Source organism: Camelus bactrianus, chromosome 4, assembly GCF_048773025.1.
Source record: "Camelus bactrianus isolate YW-2024 breed Bactrian camel chromosome 4, ASM4877302v1, whole genome shotgun sequence".
Classification (NCBI taxonomy): Eukaryota; Metazoa; Chordata; class Mammalia; order Artiodactyla; family Camelidae; genus Camelus; species Camelus bactrianus.
Window position 1 is genome coordinate 87273316 of NC_133542.1, and position 21223 is coordinate 87294538.

The window sequence follows — 21223 nt, forward strand, 5'->3', positions numbered from 1 at the left end:
AGGTAATGCTGCAGTAACAGATAACCCCCAAAAGGAACAAAGTGTATTTTCAGCTCTGAAGGGACCAGTATATGTGTGCAATGCAATAGGCTTTGCAGGTTCAAGAAAGGAGCAGTGAGGGACCCCATTTACAAAGGGCTTGCTTGGCAATGTTTCTCCCCCATGCGTCCTCAGGTGAGAAGAGAGGTCCTCAGTGTCCAGGAGGACTTGTTCACGATACCCAGAACAGTGCCAACGATGGCAGGTGCTTTTGTGTGTGTCCAAGGCCCTGTGTGATCTAGCCCCTGCCTACCTCTCTCCAGCTTTGTCTCAGGCCACTCTCCCTCCCCTCATCACCTGCCGCCCACATCAGCGTTCCCACCAGCCTGGGCCTTATTCTACTCCTTGAATGAGTAAGTCTCCCTCCTGCACATAAGCCGTTCCTATCATCACTCCCTCACCTCTCCTCCCCTCAGGAAAGCCAGTTCGTTCTTCAGACCTCAACTCAAATGCCGCTTCTCAGGGAAGCCTTCTATGATGGTCAGAACCACCATTACATTTATTCACAGCACTATATGGCCTTCCTCCTAACAGCTTTTACAGTTAGTGATTATACTGTTGTGATGGGCTGTTATAGTGGTCGGAGTAATGTTTCTCTCCACTAGTCTGTAAACTCCTTGGGGACCATATCTGTTTTTCCTCACCTTTGAATTTTTATTCCCTATCCCTGAGAATATTAGAAGCTCAATAAATATTTGCTAAATAAATGCAGTATCATACAGATGAATGATCACAATCTCTCAAAATTATATAGCCCTATTTGGGTATCAAGTACCTTTGCCTCCATTCTCTAATTGTATGTTCACTGTAGACAAGTTGAATTGTGAGAGATGCACTTTGCTTGTGATTTGGGGCCGAGGTAGATGGCACTCCTTGGCTCTGACTGTCCATCCAGTGCTCTGAGCCTGTGAGAGTTACCACACTCCCTTGGATCCCACCCCTGTGTGTGTAAGATAAGTGCTGGATTCAACATATATAAAGAGATCCTCCAAATAAAGAAGAAAAAGATCAACAGTCAATGAGCAAATGGACAAATACATGAATAGGAAATTGGTAGGAGAGGAAATAAAAGTAACTAAAATATATTAAAAGGCACTATTCCATGGTGAAATGCAAATGAAGGAGGGTCACTAAAGCACTCATATTATAATTCTGATGTCCCATTTGGGAGTTTGAGATTTGCCAAGATTAACTAGTATACATAAAATAAACAAATTTCTTCTGTATAGCACAGGAACTATATTCAGTATCTTGTAGTAACCTATAATGAAAAAGAATATGAAAACGAATATATGTATGTATATGTATGACTGAAGCATCATGCTATATACCAGAAATCGACACATTGTAACTGACTTCTCTTTTTAAGACTAGATAATATTCTGTTGCATGTATATAACACTTTTTGTTTATCCGTTTATCTGTTGTTGGTCACTTGGTTTGCTTCTGCCTTTTTGCTCTTGTGAATAATGCTACTGTGAACACGAGGGTACAAATATCTGTTTGAGTCTCTGTTTTCAATTCTCTGGGGTACATACCCAGAACTGGACTTGCTACATCTTGCGGTAATTCTCTGTTTACCATAACTGCTATACTGTTTTCCACAGTGGTTGCACCATTTTATATACCCACCAACAGTGCACAAAATTTTCACATTCTCCAGTTTCAGCAACATTTGTTATCTCCTTTCTTTCTTTGTATCTTTTTTTTTTATTAGCCATCCTAATGGGTGTAAGATGGTATCTCATTGTGGTTTGATCAAAACACTGTTGATGCTTATTTTTCTTAATTTCCGGTTTGGACTTAATTTTTTATCTGTAGATGATCTTAAAATGGAACGTAAGTGTGTCTCCATAAATAGTGTGTAGCAGGGGCTCGGCTTGAGCTGAGCAGGGCATTTTCCTTGTCAGGGTCTTCCAGGTGAACTAATGTGACACGTCTGCCGGAGAGCTGCTTGTCTTGATGATATGAGGTTTCAGGTTGTTGTGGTCCATGCTGTCCGTCATTCATTTCTGCTCCAGGCTCAGTCTCCTGGACTCCCATCTGGATCCTAAGAAAAAGCTCACACTAAGGACAAATTAAAAAAGTGATTTTTTAAAGGTTTTCCAAAATTTATTTCAAAGCTGCCAAGTCATTTCTCATCTTCACCATTCTCAGATCTTTGCTCATTTTGGTTTTATCTTCCTCAAATAAGGTAGCACTCAAGAAAGTGTTTTGTAAACTGTAAAGCTGTTTACCAGCACATGTAGATAAATAACAGAGACGTTCTCATAATGTAGCAATTCTTGAAAATGATCTCTGATGGTTCATCTTTACTGACATTTTGACATCATTTTGTATTACTTTCCAGAATACTCCATAAAGTCTTGCTGATTGACCTTTTTGGACTGTTTTTTTTCCCTTCCTTCCTTCCTTCTCTCTCTTTCTTTCTTTCTCTTTTTCTTTCTTTCTCTTTCTTTCTTTTTCTTTTTTTTCTTTCTTCCTCTCTCTTTTTCCTTCCTTCCTTTTTAAAAATTGAATTATAGTTATTTACAATGTCATGTTTAGATATACAGCAAAGTGGTTCAGATGTACATATATATATATTGATTCTTTGTCAGATTCTTTCCCATTATAGGTTACTACAAGATACTGAATATGGTTCCCTGTGCTATACAGTAGGTCCTTGTTGTTTACCTATTGTATATATAGTGCTGTGTATACGTTAATCCCAGACTCCTAATTCATCCCTCCCGCTGGGATCCCTTTCCCCTTTGGTAACCACGGTTTGTCTTCTATGTCTGTGAGTCTGTGTTAGGTTTGTAAATACCATCGGTTTATGGCATTCCATTGTGTCCCCTTAAAGACTAAATGCACACACCCAGCAAGAAGGGAAGTCACCCGGCTCGGAGCGCATCTTCCAGTGTGGGTGCAGCCCTGATTGTGAGACCCAGAGCATGTGGTCAGAGCCTGAGGGCAGCCTGCCCATGTGCCTGTCTCCTCCCTAGGAAGCTGACTGCCTTCCGAGGGGCAGCGGGTCAGGTAGGAACAAGAGACAGCAGCGCCTGGAGGATGTCACGAAACATCTGGCCAGACGGGTCAGTAAGCTCATTCGAGCCACCCTGGATTATCACAGAAATATTTAGGGGAATTTTTTCTGGAAAATAAATTCAGTGTGAGAAGCGGACGACTGGTTGGGTGGAATACAGGCTGTTATTGTTAGTGGGACTCCGTTTGTGCCCCCAAAGCTGGTGAAAAAGCAGAAAACTGAAGATGCACGCAGGTGAAAGTGTTTGGATCTCGTTGCTAAGTGGCTGCTGGCTGGAGTCTGCTCGGTTTAACAGTTTTTGGAGGAAACCCACCCTCCTCGTTCTTCACACACATTCCTGAGATACAAATCAACACCGTTTCTGGAGGCTGCTTCTTCACTGCATTTCATTCTGTGTTGTACTGAAACAACAAAATACCCCTCGTGTTCGTATGTTTTCAGGAAGTGTTATCAAATGTACATAGTGGTAAAATTAACCTCAGGATTTTACCTTATTGAAACACAGCAGAAGAAAGCCTTGTCACAAATTACTTACAGACAGATCATTGGTGCCATGTAACTGTATAGGCAATGATTTGAACAACAACAGAAAATAATCGTATGCAGTTAACGCCTATGGACCAGCACGACTCCCATATTATCAGTAATAATGGTAATCAAACTAGCTTACTGTTAGGCCCTTAAAAGTTCTTGGTATAGATGTAATGCTTGCTTTAACTATCGAAATACACTTTGAAACATGCCAGCTTTTAATGGCCAGCGTGAATAGAGAGGAAAATGGTGGTGGTGGTGGTGGTGGTGATGGTGATGGTGTGTATGCATGTGTGTGTATCTAACTTCCAAGAAATACTTTTTATATATGGACAAAAACATGTGGACACATACATATACACGCTTTTATTAAGAACTCAGAATATGGATGTATAGGGCATAGTTTTTGCCCTCAATGGACATAATATCTAATTGGAAATGGACACAGTGAGTGATAGCTCTGGGACAACTGCCCTTCCTAGGACTGGGGACAAAAGTTGGGTTATAGCTTGATGGACCAGATGAGGTGGGGCTCAGATTTTCTCAGGCCTGAAGGGTTAGCAAGAATGCCAGCACCAAAGGGTAAAGCAACAAGGTAGAAATCTGAAACTGGTTGGGTTGAGATATCCCCAGAAAGCCGGGGAGAGAATTTGTGGGCTAAAGCCCCAGTTGCCTTGGCACAGAAAATGGCCAGAATATTCTCAGAGCAAGGGAGAGAGAGCTGACCTTGAAAAGTAGGACAACTGGGTTGGAATTTATGCACAAAGTCCCCTATGTGCCAAAAATGATAACTTCCTTTATTTTCTACTATTGGACTCATCTTTCTCTGGAGTCTTCCTGCTAATGTAAACTTGCCAAATTGAAAGTAACCCAATCCCTGCTGGTTTAACTCAAGTTCAATTCAAGGTTAAAGTCTCCATCAGGGTAGTACTTTTCCTTTCGCTCCTTGCTCTGAGCTCCCAAACTGAAGGCTCTGTGTGCTGGGTGGAGGGGGTGGTCCCACTGCCGCCTGGTAATGAGAGCTGGACGGACCAGAAGTCTGAATGCTGTCCGCTTGATCGTCACGGCCTTCTAATGCACTGGGCCAGATGATGAGGAGATGGTGCCCTCTGGTTCCCCTGGGCACTGGCATAGGCAGCTGAAGCCAGCATGCCTGGGAGAACTTGTGGTTCCTTCTCTCCTCATGGATGAGGGGCATGACTGATTGCTCTTGGGAACTGGTCCATCTCCCCAAGCTGATTCAGCTCGACTTGACTCTTTCTTATTCTGTAGATCTGGCAAGGTCTTGCCAAGTCTACGGTGTAGTCCCAAGTGTAGACACACCAGCCAAGAGCCCCAGTGGTGTCTTTGTTCCATACTGTGGTAGTTCTCTCTGGCAAGCTAGCCAGCCTTTCTCCTTGGCCATCTTTTGTGCACCAGCGACAGCACTTGTGGAAACTGCCGGAGCCTTCACACATCAAAAGACATGCAGGGAGTCTCGGGAATGCCATTGCCGGTGCACACCTCCTGAGCTGATCTACCGTGCTTGTGCCATATTGGTTTTCATGGGAAAGTGGAAAGCCAGTTTGCAGGTTCTCAGATTCCCCCTCATTTATCTGAAATTTCTATCAGCATTTCTATTGTCTCACCCTCTCCCTTTGGCTGAAGCCTAAGGCTGTCAGGGACCCAGCCGCATTCTCCCTCTGGTTTTATCTCCTCCGTCTCTTCAGCTCCTCCATCCTTTCCTGTTCATCTTCCCTAATAAAGCGGCCCTTCCTTTTCTCTTGGGTTGGACCTCCTCTTCCTCGTATCCTCCTCTTTTTCCATCTTGTGTCCACATAAATACCCTACTTTCTGAGTAGACAAGGACTGATACATAATGGGGTTATTTATTAAAGGAGAGACATAAAGATGTATATGGAGAAAAAAATACTTCTCAAAAAAGTCTGGCTTTTAGAATATTGTATTCCTATAAACCCAGAATAATCAGTTTTGTGAACTGAAGTGGTACAGTAATCCCTTCATTACAGGGTTATGGACTCTTCTTTCCCCAGGACAGTAGTCTCATGATTTATCCTCAGTGTCAGATGGGTCACAAGGAATTTTACTTGCTGGAGGACAGAAGGAACATTGATCGTATTGTCCATGCACCTGCGTATCCCCATTGACTGAGCAGATGCACTTCTGGAGTTCCCTCATCCACTTCTCAACCATCTTCTTCTTCTGTTTGTCCATTCTGAGGTGGAGAAAAAAAGGGCAACTAATTATACCCAGGACTATGAGCAGGTATACCTAATAAATAATCAGCAGGAGTGCTGTGTAAGTGCACATATACTCATAGGCTCTCCACACACTCTACTCCATGTTACAACTTTGATACCAGATGGCACACATCACACTAGGTTACTTCTTTAATGCATTCCCTTAATGTTCAGCCTTTATTTCCTTCTTCAAACAGTGATGCTGATGAGATCAAATATCAACTCTACATCCAAGTGAGGCTCTATTTCCCAAGGGCTCTTTCCAAGTAATTATTTTTCCATCTGAAAAAAAAAATTAAGGAATATAAATTATCTCTAGACATGAACAAATAGTTTTAGTTTTATAGATGCGTTTAAACTCTAGAATACTTGTGCCTGACATTCTTTCTAGGCACTGAGTTAGGTTTTCTTTTTAAGTAGAAGCCAAATAGAAGACAAACGGAATTCCTGAATTCTATCCATAAATAACAGTTCCTCTGGAGTTTATGTCTTGGTCCTGAGTTTTTCTGCACTGTCCATCATCACAGGCATAAAAAAATAGAATTCCATGGAGGTAGAAGATAATAATTAGGAATGGCAACCAGATTACAGCATCCTGATGTGCCTTATATCCATTTCATTCAAATATATTCAAAAAATACTCATTACATGCCACACATGGGGCAAGGAAGATATGCAAAGATGAGTTTATAATATTTTGAAATGATTCAGTGTTAAAACCATCATTTACTAATACACGAGTATTTGGACTTGCATTATGTTAGCTCATTATAATCAAATAAAATACATTTATTCAATGACCACTGATCAGATATGGCTTCCTTGCCAAGGACTGTGCCCTTGGGGACAGGAGCAAGTAAGACATTATTAACCTAACTCATAATTGTACTACTGATCTTACCCATTCTGTCCTATGCAGAAGTACATACAGGTCTCATGTGAACCTTTAAAAAATAAAAGATTCATAACTATTTTAATGGAAGTCAAAAATAGCTTATTTGGATTTGCCAGTCAGAGTTTAATGAGATGGGCTTTATGTGAAGTGGTGGTGGCTCTTTGAAGATGCTCTTATTGTTATTTATTTCCAAAGGCAACTCATAGTATTTTCAGTCTTGGTAGCTACCATTCTCTTCTATTTGAAAGCATCTTTAAAAAGTATTTTTCTTTTAAGATAGAAACAGGGAGACAGAAACTATTCTAACCTTCGTGAGGGAAGAGACTTAGAGCATATATTAATAATAACCATGCAGATTTGTATAGGTCTTTTTATTTCACAAGGTATATTTGCTTGTATTATTTTATTTAATCTCATAATAAAGCACCTTGGCAATATTCAAGACATTTAAAATAGGAAATCGTCCATTGTTGTAGGACTATCAAAGTCATAGATTCAGGGTATATCTATCCCTTAATTTCCTTTTGGTCTAAGGAATAAAGTCTCCCTTTGACTTTTTTTTTCCATGCCATCCTGGCCTTTTTAGTGTATGTGCTTAGTTCTTACTTAGATGAGTGGAATATGTACTTTTTGAACCCATTCAAAAGGACAGTTATATAAAAGGAGATTTGATCCAGTAAATCAAAAATCTGTGAAACTCTGAGCCAGGAAGAATTTTCTTCCCACAGACCATAGGATACATTTAACACTCCCTCAACCACAGCAAGACGTTCCTTCTGATTCATAGGAGGCCCCTAATTTATTACAGAACTGTACTAGCTACATTAGACTATAATACGGGGTGATGTGGGGACCTGGAAGACTGTAAGCAACAGAGGAAGGAAAGCAGGAAAGGGAAGAAAGAACAGAAACAGAAGATCAGAAAATTCTGTATTAAAGAAAGGGAGACAAACAAATCAAGTGTGGAGTGAGAAAGGGTCAGGTCAGGAGTAAAGGTCAAAAGACACTCAGCATTTTTAGAAAGGATCTAATTATTTCTCCAAAAGGAAATTTTATAATCATATAGCTTGTACATTAAAAATTATACATGCAAATAGAAAAATTTAGACACAAATACACTAAATATTAATAATGATTAATTCTGGGTTAAAATATGAGTTTTTATTATCATTTCATTTGATTTTTTTTTTGCACTTTTTATACCAGACCAAACCAGGCCCAACCAAAATAAGTTCCAAATGGAACTTCATGCACTTCTTTCTGGCTCATAAGATTAACTGGAACTTCATGCACTTCTTTCTGGCTCTATTAGCGATAACTGCCAACATCTTCCCTTTTCGGGAGAAATTATTTTATTTGGTTATTGCACAACAAAAATCACTCACAGCCATGACTATATCATAAGTCAGCAAAACTTGTGGCATACCTACTATGTGCACCTTGTGCTGAATGAAAAAAGAAAGATTTAGGAAGTTCTTTTCAAAGCTGATTCAAATTTCTAATCTCTAAAATGAAGCTAATTTTTTTTTCCCCAGGCAAGCGCTGAGACGCCTTTGGTTCATTTCTGGTCTGTGGAAAGTAGAACATAGTATTAGTAAATGGAGGAAGACACAGTCCTGCACCCTGAGAAGTTAGTGTCGATGCTGGTTATTTTCCAAATAAACAACTGAACTGAATTTTATTAAGATAAAAGAGTTATTATAGTTAACTCCCAGAATTACTCCGTTCTGTCTGGTTCCTTGTTTTAATTGATTTAAATACTGCGTGATATCAAATTCCTGTTTCTCAAGTTCAAAGAGAAATGGATGATCCAGAGAGATGAACGTTAATGAAAAGAAAAGGACAAATTCAGTACTCCCCGACTATCCAAATAAAAACACAATATGTTTTGATCTTTGGCCTAATAATGAAGGAATTTAATCTCTAGTAGCATAAAGCTTTTGGCCCAGGACTTTTAGAGAAGTGAAGTTGACCGTTTAACAAAAGAAGATGGTTGTGAATCATTTACACTTTTAAAAATAACTTGTAGCTCATTTACTCTTAAATAATAAAATCATATTTATTTAAGACCAAGTCATATGGATGATACTGGCACAAGATTTACTTGCTCATTTAAATGAAGTTGAAACCCTGTTGTTTTTGGCTTTTTTATGCATTTTGCAAGCTAAGGGAGCCAATTTCTTTAGCTTGGTATCTAACAAGTTATTTCAGAACCTCCTGTCATTATTTTGTGTTTTTATATGGGAGAAGATTGTTTTTACCTTAAAAAAAAAAACAGTTGGATACAGATCATTCTACTGCACGTTGACTATCAATATAGCACAGGCAGGGTGCCATCTGAGAAGCAGAGTGCTTAAGAGTGAGGGCATTGGAATTAATCCCACTTAGTCCTACCTGGGCAAAGCTCTTTCCTCTCTGGGCCTCATTTCTTGCATCTGCAAAATGGGTATTAAAATATCTACTTCATAAAGTGATTTTAAGAATTAACTGAGATGACCTAGGGGAAGCAGTAAGACAGGATTTTACCGCACTGAACTGCCATCTTCTGTTCCTAAGAGCAAGAAGGCTGTGATGTGCCATCCAGAGAAAACGTGTGTGAGATCAGCTTTGTTCAGGCATGAGTTATGGTGCTGTTACCCAGGAATAGATTAGGCAAGGCGCCTTTAAACAGAAACACACAAAAAGTGAAATTGTGTATTTATTGGCTGATAAAAATACTGTGATGAAACACTCACACCAACCTAAACCCGTGTCTTTCCTAGAAGCCAGGGTTCAATATTTGCTAGTTTGTGGTGACTTTATAGAACATCATTGCTGGAAATAATGGGAACTGACTGCATATAAAGGGAAAACCCTACAAATCTAATGGGATTTTACAAAAAGCAGATCTAAAACATTCATATTATCAGGAAGATGGTTGAAAATTAGATTGCATGCACTAAAGTTAACCAAGTAACCTGCTTATATTTTTGTAAAATATTTGTATTTTTATTTTTTTGTAAAAAATATTTTACAAAAATATAAGCTGTCAAGAACAATCAACCCACTATTTGGCCATCATCATAGTAATAACTGATCCAGAAAAAGAATCATCAATGGATGCTGAAAGTGTGGATGACTATTTCCCGAGGGACAGAATATTGTCACGGCCTCAAAGTATCTCTCCATACGATGCTATTAAACAAAAGTGAAAGTAAGTAGTAATTTGACAGTCGAGAGGCATGGCAGACACCACCTTAACCAAGTGACCGAAGCTAACATCATCAAATGGGACAAAATGACATCGTGTACCTCTTGATAAGATGCATTGAAAAGGACACAATCACTTCTATGATGCTTCTTCCAAAAATGTATAACCTGATATTACTCATGAAGAAACAAATCCAAATTGCCTGAATTTTTCGAAAATATCCAGGTCATGAGGGAGGAAGGAAGACCAAGGAACGGCTCCAGATTAAAAGAGACAAAGAGGCATGTGAAGTAACTGCTGTGTGGGATTCTGGAAGAGAGCATGAGTGGGATGATGATGATGATTATTTTTTTGCTAAAAAAGGACATTGTTGGGATAATTGGTGAAATCTGAATAAAGCCTGCAGATAACAGTGTTCTGTTAGTGTTAAGTTCCTGGTTTTGACCATTGCGCTATGATTCTGTAAAAGAATGTTCTAGTTCCTAGGGAATGTGCACTGAAGAATTTAGTTGTAGAGGAAACTTCATATCTGCGACTTCCTCTTTTTTCAAAAAAATTTTTTATTGAAGTGTAGTTGATTTACAGTGTTAGTTTCAGGTGGACAGCAAAGTGATTCGGTTCTACACAGACACGTATATATTTTTTTCTTTTCAGATTCTTTTCTGTTATATGTTATTACAAGATATTGAACATAGTTGCCATTGCTATACAGTAGGTTCTTGTTCTTTACCTATGTTATACATAGTAATTTGTGTCTGTTAATCCCCAGCCCCTCTTTTATCCCTCCCCGCCCTCGCCCCTTTGATAACCATAGTTTGTTTTCTATGATTGTGAGTTTGGTTTTGGTTTGTAAATAGAATTTGTATCATTTTTTTAAGATTCCACATGTAAGTGATATCATATGATATTTATCTTTCTCTGTCTGACTTACTTCACTTAGTATGATCATCTCTAGGTCCATCCATGTCTGCAACTTACTCTTGAACAGTTCATAAAAAGTTATTTATGATATTTATGTATATTTAGAGAGACTAAGAAAGCAAATATGTAAAATGGTAACAATTGGAATCTTTGTGTAGATTATTCAAGTTCTTTGTACTGTTTTCAGAACTATTTCACAACAACAAGTAAAAAAAAAATTGACTTTTTCCATGATGACGACCATGGTTACTAGCATGCCACTTAGCAGATAGCTTGAGGGAAAATTTTATATTTAATCCTGCTCTATTAGGAAGAGTGACATTTTAAACAATAAGTGGCTAGAGATGCTTTTTAAATCGAAACTTTGGTCACAGAATTGGGAATGGATGTTTGAAAATGTTTCTTATTAACAAGACTCTTTGAAAACTTGAATATGCCCATAAAAAAATGCTGTCTTTGCTCACTTGAATGAAAATGTGGTAATAAAATTTTCTAACCTGTTGAAAAGTCCTCCAAATGTGGTGTTTCAGTAGCATTCTGCTGTAGACAATGTTTCCACATAACAAACCTTTCTAAAACTGAGTAGGTTAAAATAATTTATTATTATTACTCACAGTTCTGGGTGTAGACAGGCTGGAATGGATGGTTCGCCCTTGGAGGGCTGGCCCCCAGCTGCAGGTACGTGTAAGCAGGGCTGAAGTCACCTGAAGATTTCTCATTCAGATGCCTGGTGTCTGGGCTAAGTTGGCTGGAACCTTTAGAGGCTGGCTCGGCACCTCTTTCCTCCTCTCTCCATGGGGATGGTTTGAGCTTGCTCAAGCACCCAGTCTCTGGGGAGTTGGACTTCTCATGTGGTATCTGGCTTTCTCCAGACCCTATGTTCTAGGAGAAGTAGACAAAATCCAACAGGCTTCTCGTGGCCAAGTCTCAGAAGTCCGGCAGCTTCACTTTGAGCGTACGCCATTGGCTACAGCAGTCACAAACCTGCCAAGATTCAAGGGAACAAAAGGACAGACTCCTCCTCTCAGTAGGGAAATGGCTCACATCTACAAGGAGGGAAGGAATTGACGGTGGCCGTCTTGGAGAGAAGCTACCCAAAATTTCGAGTCTCATTTGTTAAAATACAAAAACTGCGACAAATTCTGGTTACTTCAAAAGCAAACCATATTGATGTGTGGGGAAATGGATATTCACCAGTTAAACTTTAGGAAAAGACTAGGATTAATCGGTGGATGGCATTTGTAAAAAGAGTGCAAGAGTCACTTATCCAGACGGTGGAAGGAAGAGGGCGTTGAACTTGACGTGTTCACAGTTAGTCTCACAATGAGTTACGTAATTGTGGTAACATAATTGTGGGAAAAGAGACAAGTGGGCTTTAGGCTGTTCTTTCTCAGACTGCATTTCCCCCATTACCTTCAATGTAGTAAGAAGCATTTTTGCCTTATTTTTTCTGTTAATGAATGGTGGGGAGAGACTTTCTGAAAACATTCACCAAAGTCAGTAGCACAAACAGAAAGTCTAAGAACTCACGCACTTTGTTCCCTTCAAAAGTCACCATTGATAAGAGTTTTATACAATTAAAAAGACATGATCGACTAAGCCCATCCACGGAAGAGAGTTTCCTTTCACTACTGTAAGTATTCCACTCACTTCCTTGAGAAAAACAAAAAGGAGAAGTAGTAATGGCAGATTATTAAATTCATATCGTGTATTATTCCTAAGTGAGAATCACTTTTCAAAAGTCCTGAGTGTAATCGTGTCTTGATATATAACTTCACTACATGCCTTGAAGTCATTGGCAGTTCTCCAAAGAGACCAAACAGAACTTCAAATATTATTTCAGAACACTGAGGGAAAGGGGAGAAGTGAGATTGATTTCATTTTAAATGACTGGAGCCGGGCTCTGTACGGGCTAGTCTTTTTTTGCCTCCCGTGGCTCTTCTTTGCCAATTAAGGGGCATCACCTGGTTGGATAGTGGGCTAAAGCAGGAGCCAGGTCTGACAAAGAGGGAGGGGGCCTGCTCCTCCAACAGCTGCCCGGGCATCAGCCCAAGATACAGACAGGAGCAGCTGTGCCCCCGTGAGAAAGCCCGCTCTGAGCTCACAGGAAGATGGAGTGACCCCGGCGATGGCAGAAAAGCAACTTGATCCCTTTCTGGAAAATAATGGCCTCTGCAGTTTTTCCTAAGGGTTAGGAGGCGTCTGAGGAGAGACTCCACCCTCAAAATCTGCCCTTCAGTGGGGGGCAGTGTGGCCCTGACTAAAACCAAAGGGAACTCCTGAGCCAGAGAAGGAAGCCCTTCCATGTGGCAGGTGCTTAAGGGCTCGTGGTTGTGGCTTTTGGTAGCCGGCAGATGAGAAGGAAGGGGGAAAAACACGCTTGCACTGCCCAGTTTCCCATATGAAACCGGATATACAGAACCAGAGAGCTGGGGAGCTGGGTGACTTGTCATCATCAGCCTGATGGGACTTCCAACAAGGAAATCTTTTCAAAATGCACGCGGAAACCCTGTGCAATGAGCAGAACACAGTGAGGGGCTGGCAGCAGGGAGGAGGCAGGTTTCAAGCCTCCAGCAGTCCAGACCATGGAGGAAAAGGACTCCTAATCAAAATGCTTTCATCCTAACCAGCGCCCCTGGTGCTCCGCGGGCTCTGCTTCTGTGTTGGGCTCGTGGAAGGCATGTGACTAACTAACACAGCCCGAGATGAAACAGTATCCCTGCTCATACTGAAGCCACGTTCATGGAAACACTGGCTAAGTTTACCTCATCCAGACATAAAGGAACCACTCTGATTCGGCCCTGGGACTGGACAGTAAGGACTATTTCTGTTCTTTTTGTGTCTAATTGAGTTTAGTTTTTTCAGGTAGGCAATACATCCACATGGTTCAATACCAAAACGTATTAACAGGCATCCAGTCAGATGACTTCCCACCTTGCCAGCCCCAACTGGGCAGCCCCTTCCTATTACCTGTCCTTTCAGATTTTCTTTCTGCAAATCCAAACACGTGCAAATGGAGATTATTGACTCCCCTTTGATTTACTCAATGGTAAGAAGTTATACAGGGCTTCAGTCCTTTTTTTTTTTTTTTTTTTTAACAATTCATAACCTCCCACTGTATGGATATGTAAGAAGTAACTTAACCAGTAAGCTGTTGATGGACATTAAATTGTTTCTAGTCTTTGGTGATTATCAGCAATGTAGCCAAGAATAACATTGAACATATGTCAATTCAATTCACCTTTATGCAAGTTTTCTATATAATAGATTTCCCAAAGTGAAATGACAGAACCAAAAGGCATGTGGATTTTGGGGGTGTGGCTAAATTTTTCTAGACGCCCATAAGCTACCTAGGAGAACTTTCCACCGCCTCATCAACGGTGTACATTCACACTTTGAGGTCTTGCCACTCTGATAGGTGAAAAGTAGTTATCTCATTGTAGTTTTAATTTTTGTTTTTCTTATTATAAATGAGGTTGAATCTCCTTTTCTATGTGTAAGAGCTATCTCTACTTCCTTTTCTATAAACTGTCCAATGCATAAAATCCTATCCATATTCTTTGCCCATTATTTCTGTTGGTTTTTTGCTCTTTTCTTACAAATTTCTGCTACTGAGTCCGTCCAGGGATTTTAAAAATATTTTTGGTTATTGTATTTTTCCCTTTTAGAATTTTTCCATTTGTTTCTTCATTACATATTGTATTTCCTGTGACTTTCTGTTTTTCATTTATTTCAAGCATTCATAACTGCTTTATGAACCTGGGTGGTGTTTCAGACCAGTGTTCAGTTTTTCTGACCTTTTAAACGTTTGTTGGGATGCTGCCTACCTGTTTTAGGTACTGGTCACTGAGATTTCTGCCCAGGATCCCATACACAGATTTAAAAATTTGGGGAAGGGGGAAGCATTAGGTATTTGTTTATTTTATATGGAGGTACTGGGGATTGAACCCAGGACCTCGTGCATGCTAAGCATACTGAGCTACACCCTCCCTCCCATACACAGATGTGGAAAATCACTTTCTCTAGTTCTCTCCTCTACATAATCCTCCCACATGTTCTCGTTAGGAAGGCGGTGGTTCCTTGTTGCAGAAGGAGGGATGACTAAGTGGGTTCCACCCACAGCTCCCACCTATAGCACCGGGTGAGGAGGGAGAACGGCAAATCTTTTTTGGGTTGTTTGTCTACAAAATGGCAGATGTGGTCCAAATGTTCTTGTCTTGTAAGAAATCCTAGTCCTGTGGCAGAAGGGAGGGACCTATGTGGGTGAGTGGAAGGCTTTCAAGCCTTTATAAACTGTGGTACGTCCATGGTTGTCTAGGTAGTAATTCGTCCATCAGTCCCCACGCTTACCTCCTGAAGACGAGCGTTAATGCTCAGAGGCAGCTGGTTAAGCCTATGAGAAGGAAACATGATATGTGAAGTGCTCTCCCACTAAGTCGTCGAATTTCACATGATTCTGCCTCTTGTAATATCCTGCTTCTAAATTAGGCTCCCTCAAGCCTGCCAGTCTAGGAGGGGACCCATCCCTGTGCCAGCTGTGCACCTCCGCCAGTGCTGGAAGTCTCTTCCTGCAAGACTTTCTCTTGGAGCCCTTTCTGTTTTTCCTTCTGTCTAGGTTCTTTTGTCTTATATGCTCATCTCTCCCTTTTTGACAAGCAAACAAAAAACCCAGCATGTGAACAACAGCAACAAGAATAAGAAACAAAAACTTCCTTCACTTTGCGTTTCTCCTCTGGCTACCACCACCTTTCCTTTCCTTTCCTTCCCAACCCCGTTTTTCCTTTTCTTTGTAAAATTAATTTATTAAAATGCTTCATTTTAGTTTTTTCCCACTTTTATTGAGGTATAATGGAGATACATCATTGTATAATTCCAAAGTGTACAACTGTTTGACTTACATATATTGTGAAAGGATTACCTCTATAAATTTGACGTCTGTTACCTCATACAGATAAAGTAAAAGAGAAAGCCGAAAGTTTGTTTTCCTTGTGATAAGAACTCTTAGGATTTACTCTCTTAGCTGCTTTCCTGTATATTACACGGCGGTGTTAACTATAGCCCTCCTGTTGTACATTACATCCCTAAGACTTATTTCTCTTATAACTGGAAAGTTTGTACCTTTCGATCACCTTCCTCCAATTTCCCTCTCCTTCCCGTCCTCCTCTCCCACCGCCTCTGGTAACCACAAAGCTGATTCTTTTTTCTATCAGTTTGTTTGTTTGTTTGTTTTTAGATTCCACATGTAAGTGAGATCACACAGTATTTTTCTTTCTCTGTCTGACTGACTTCACTTAGCCTAATGCCCTCAAGGTCCTTTGTTACTGAGCGAACAGTAGGACTTACTTGTTTTTTACATGCAGCAAAGTTTCTTAAAAGGATAATGTCTGAGTCCTCTTACCTCACTTCTCAGCTTTGCTAAACTGCCATCACATTGGTAAAAATTCCCCATCAGGGTCCTCAGTAACCTGAACAGCAGTGTCTAGTCCTCCTCCCACATTCTAGGTCTTTGGAACTGGGACAGCCAGCTTCCACCCCGTTGTACAAGAGACACACAAAGCACTTTTGACTCTTCTCTCTCCTTTACCTCCATTCATCATAAAGTCTATTAATTTTGCTTCCTGTTTCCAGAATCCAGCTTTTCTTCTTTACCCCAACTAGTACTTTCAGATTCAGGCTGCCATTTTTTTCTTTTGATCTTGGTGATGGATTCCTACCAGGTCTTCCTACTTCCATTTTATCTCTCTTAAGTCAATCAGCTGGACTCCAATAGTCTTTTATTCCCCTAAAATATAAAAATGACAATTCTGGTTATTGGTTGCGATATGACTACCACATGAAAACTTAGAAGTCTAAAACAAAATTTATTATTGCTCAAATTCTGTGACTTGATGGAGGCAGTTCTCACCTGGGCTCTCTCATGAAGATGGTGGCTGGGACTGGCGTCATCTGAAGGCTTGACCTGGCTGGACATTCATGATGGCAGCCCACATGGTGGGGTTTGGCAGGGAGCTCAGCTGGGGTGATGACCAGAGCTCTGGTGTGTGCCATCTCCCTGTGGCTTGGGCTTCTGACAGCACGAGTTTGCTTCCAAAAAGGGGTGTCATGTCCCAGGAGAGTGTTCCAAGAGACTGGGCAGAAGTTGTAAGACTTCTTCAGACCTGCCCCTGGAATGTTGTTTCTGTTACCTTTTCGTGGTCAAGCAGTTGCTTAGACCAGCTCAAGATTCAACAGGAGGGGAATTAGACCCTACCTTTGAACGTGGTGAGCACATGTACAGAAAGGGAAGTCATTGAGGTAGTTACCATGGAGATTATTTGCCTCAGTGACAATATTTTCAGATGCTGAACTCATTCATTGCTCCCCAGTTAGTAAGAGATGAAGTCCAAGCTCCCTCGAATACCACGCATAGACTTTTCAGGGTGTGCCACCCTTCTTTCTCCATCTTTCCCTTCTCCTCCCAGCCGCCCACAGTTGTTGCTTGCAAATCTCTCCGTCCTGCCTCTGCCATAGACCTCAGTGGTCATTCTCTCCTGCCATCCACCTTAAAATCCCTCCTTATCCTTCACTTGCTCAGCGCCTCCCGCATCCTTTGCGACCACTTGGACACCTCATCCTCTGGGAAGCTCAACTGAAATCTCAGCTTGGGTAGAGTGAGCTGCTTTTGTGGGTTCCTACTGCACCCTGGGAGCAATTATCATAATACTTTTATTGATACAGACTGTTTTGTTTCTCTTTCCCTCATCCTCCCAGAAGATGAGCCTCTTGAAGGCAGGAACCAGTTCCCACCCATCTTGCGCCCTTGGTACACAGTGTCTGGGCAAAGGAGATACTCTAGGAGTCTGTGGACACCACAGTGCACTCGCTGTGTGGCAGAGCTGAGTCATCCCCATCATCTGTGATTATGTTTTTCTACACAGAACATTGCAGCTCCTTTAATGCAAGGAAACAGGGAGCGGGGGGTGTGGCTGCTTTGTAAGGTGTCAACTTGCCTGGACTGAACTACGTTTCCCAGAATTCCTTCCCCCTTACGTTTCGGGTTAGGGTAGGTCACAAGAGAGTCTCTTAAGGCCGATTTGGAGGGAGGAAGTGAAGGAGCAAGCCATAATATAGCTCAGAGTTTGGTGCTTGTCTGCTGGCTCGCCTGATTGGTGTGGGGCAGCAGCCAGCCCTGCAGCGGCTCCTCCCCCTCTACATCCTCCTCTGGCTTCTCTGACTCCCGGGACAGCTCTGTGATGAAGGGCACCAGCTTGTCCTGCAGGACACCAACATTGTCAAAGTCGGAGGCAGTAAGAGTTGATGTGGGTGTCCTCTGGGGTTCCAGCTTGTCCTTGCTTCTCCCCTGCCTTCCCTGGGGACAACAGCCTTATAGAGACAGCCTGGTCAGCTCCCACAGTTTTGTAAGGCAGAAATCCTCTAAAAAGGATCCATCTCTATCTATACACATACATGCATATACACCTATGTATATACATATACATGTAAAATGCATCCAATCTCTCTAGGTGATTCTGCTTATCTGATCAAACTATGACTGACATGGGTGAGGGGAGTTTACTGGGCAGAATTTAAGACATGTCAAAAACAATGGCAAGCCACGTGGCTCTCCTAACACCAGTTGCTGTAATAATAATAGAACCCATCAGAGCTCCATGTTAGCTCCCTGCCGTCTCACAGAAGAGACAGGAGTTGAGAGTGAACCTTCCGAGGCAGAGAAGCTGGATTTCGAGGCTGCTTCCACACTTTCTAGCTATATTCATTGGGCAAACTCCAAACCTCAGTTTACTCATAGGTAAAATGGGGGGGGTCAACTGTCTCTACCTCACGGGTTTCTGGAAGATTAAGAGACAATCTGCATGAAGTTCTTAGTACGTGACAACCATGTAATTAGTGCTTAAACCAAGTGCTAATGTTAATTGTGTCAAGTATATAACTACTTGTAGATTTTGCATTTGTCCCTAATCTATATTCCATTGATTTACATTTCTGCCCACAGTTCATAAACTGCATTCTGTAAAGTACACACACACACTGTACATTGAAGTATAGAGATTATAGAATGATTTAACTTTTCTATTCTTCTTGCCTTTTAGAACATTTGATTTTTTGGGGTTCTCTTTGTTTATGAAGCATGGAGCGTAGAGGCAACGAGAATAAATATTTTGAAACCATCCTTAGGCATCTACGGGTTAAAGAGTTTATAATAATGAAAAGTCCGAAATATTAATAAGAGACAATGGAAGATTACCATGCTATAGTCAGCTTGGGCTGATCATGTAAACTCGGAATTATGTAACCCCTTCATTCCTTTTGCTTGTTCAGAAATCTCCCTTTAGCCTTAGGGTTTTTTATTCTTCCTGCTTTAAAAACGGAATCGATCCATGCAGTTAAAACTGCTTTGTAAACGATAAACCTTATGTTTGACTCTTTTCTCCGTGTTAACTTATTAGGGAGTGATTTAAGAAGGTAGACAGAGCCGTGGCATTCAGAGCCAGCTGAAATATCGATCCTTCTCGAAGGCATCCATGACGTCCCAAATTCTAACAAAATGAGGAAATGAGCCCACATCCCAGAAGTCCCAGTGGCTCTCAGGGACGACGTTTGCAGGGAGTGTGCAAAACAGAGAGTGGGAGAAGGCCTTGGAATGATTTGACTTTTTATTCTTCTTGTCTTTTGGAACATTTGATTTTTCTTTCTTTTTTTTTTTTTTTTTTGAGTTCTCTTTGTTTATGAATTGAAACTGCTTTTGTTTATTAAGCTAATTAAATTATTTTAAGAACATAAACAATACAAGATAAGGGACTCAAACATTGTGAGCCTCTCTGTCTCTCTCTGTGCTAACAAACGGTCCGTGTCATCATAAAACAAGTCTTTTTCTAAATAAGGCAAAAACGACTGGGTCTTGTCTGGTGGAGCGAGACACCAAACACAGCGTCCCACTGTTTCTCCTGCCCTGGCTGCACCCCGGGGACGCCATGAAACCCTGTATTATGTAGCGGAGACCAAAGGTCAGTTCCCAGACAACAAAAGACAATGCCCTTGAGAGTTGCTTATCACCCTTCAGTGAGTGGGGAAGATTCTAGATTGCGAGGACTGAGAGCAGGCCCTTCCCCATGTGATGATCTGGATTTGTCCACGTTCTTACATTCACGAGCCTTGAGAGAACTCCACAGTTTGTATGCCCACCTGACACATACAGGCATTAGACATGAACTATATTCTATGAAAGAGAAACAATTTGCAATTTTTTTTTTTGGAAATGAAACTTCAGTTCAAATATAATCTTATACGAAATTCCAACTTAGGAGCTACAGCAAAGCCAGGGCCTCCGCCTCTTTCTTCCCCCTACATCCCTCCTCCTTCCCTAGGAGCTCTTGGGACAGTGCCTTGAAGATAAAAGATGAAATGCAAATTCTTGCATAAATGCTACTTTCTAAAAAATCCAATGTAACATTCTTTAGGCTCAAGAAGATGAGAGAGTGGACGTATCTTAGCAGAGACAGAAAATATTCATTCTGCGTGGTGCGTCTCTGAGGGTGCCCATCAGTGCTGGCCACTGCACGTGACCAAGGGCACTAAACCTGCTTCCTTACAGATCCTGAATCCCTCCCGGACAAGTGGCAACTCCAGGGCTCCCTCCTGAGGGCTGCAGATCTGCAAGGGCTGGGCTCGGGGGCCTGATGTACTCTTGTCTCTTTCCTGCCTGTGACCATCTCCCTGCCTGGGCCTCCCCCATGGCCCGACTGGCCCCAGCTCCAGGAATTCACAGGAAGTATTTTGTTTACCTAGAATCTAGGAGTCCAGTGGAAGCTGGGTAAGTCAACAGTTTTTAGGGATGTGAAGGGAACTAGTATTTGAGTTGCTACCCTGGGACATATATTCTCAGATCAAAAAGCAAGTAGGTCCAGTTTAGAATATATTCTCTCTCTTCAAGGAACTCAGGGCATCGTTGGAAAGACAGCACGTGTTATCTTGTGCTATAGGTTTGTCTCGAGGGCCAGATGGTGTTATGCCCTTTGCAGAACTGTTTGGTGCAGGAGTAACATGCCTGGGACCACTGAACGTTGTGAGCGCGTGGTCAAGGTGCCTGGGGCACGGTCTAGCCTGTTCTTAGTTTTTTTAAGTACATTTCAGGAATCCAAGGAAACTTCTGTGTCATAGTCTCAGGGAAAAAAAATTCGGGGAGGAAGGATGATACTCTTCTGCTGTTAACGGAGGATCGGGTTTCAGGAAGCAATGTCTCCGGGGGTGGGGTTCCCTCCTATGTGACGCCCACTTGTTGCCCTCTGGTCCCTGCTGTCCTGCGTGATCTGTCAGGAGGGTGAGAGGGAGTGTGATTTCCTGGGTCTGAGAGACAAAGCTGAGCTCATGAAGGTGCAGCA

General features: G+C 41.5%; 2 long non-coding RNA genes across 2 annotated transcripts in view; one reads left to right on the forward strand and one right to left on the reverse strand.

Moving 5' to 3' along the window:
• Positions 1-21223, forward strand: part of LOC141577548 (uncharacterized) — a 169411-nt gene that overhangs the window by 115063 nt on the left and 33125 nt on the right. The gene's annotated exons all lie outside the window — the stretch shown is intronic.
• LOC141577547 (uncharacterized) lies at positions 3950-11973 on the reverse strand. The gene is made up of 2 exons (XR_012506729.1): positions 11459-11973; positions 3950-6120 (listed from the first exon to the last, which is right to left on the reverse strand). It is a non-coding gene; the product is annotated as an uncharacterized LOC141577547 (long non-coding RNA).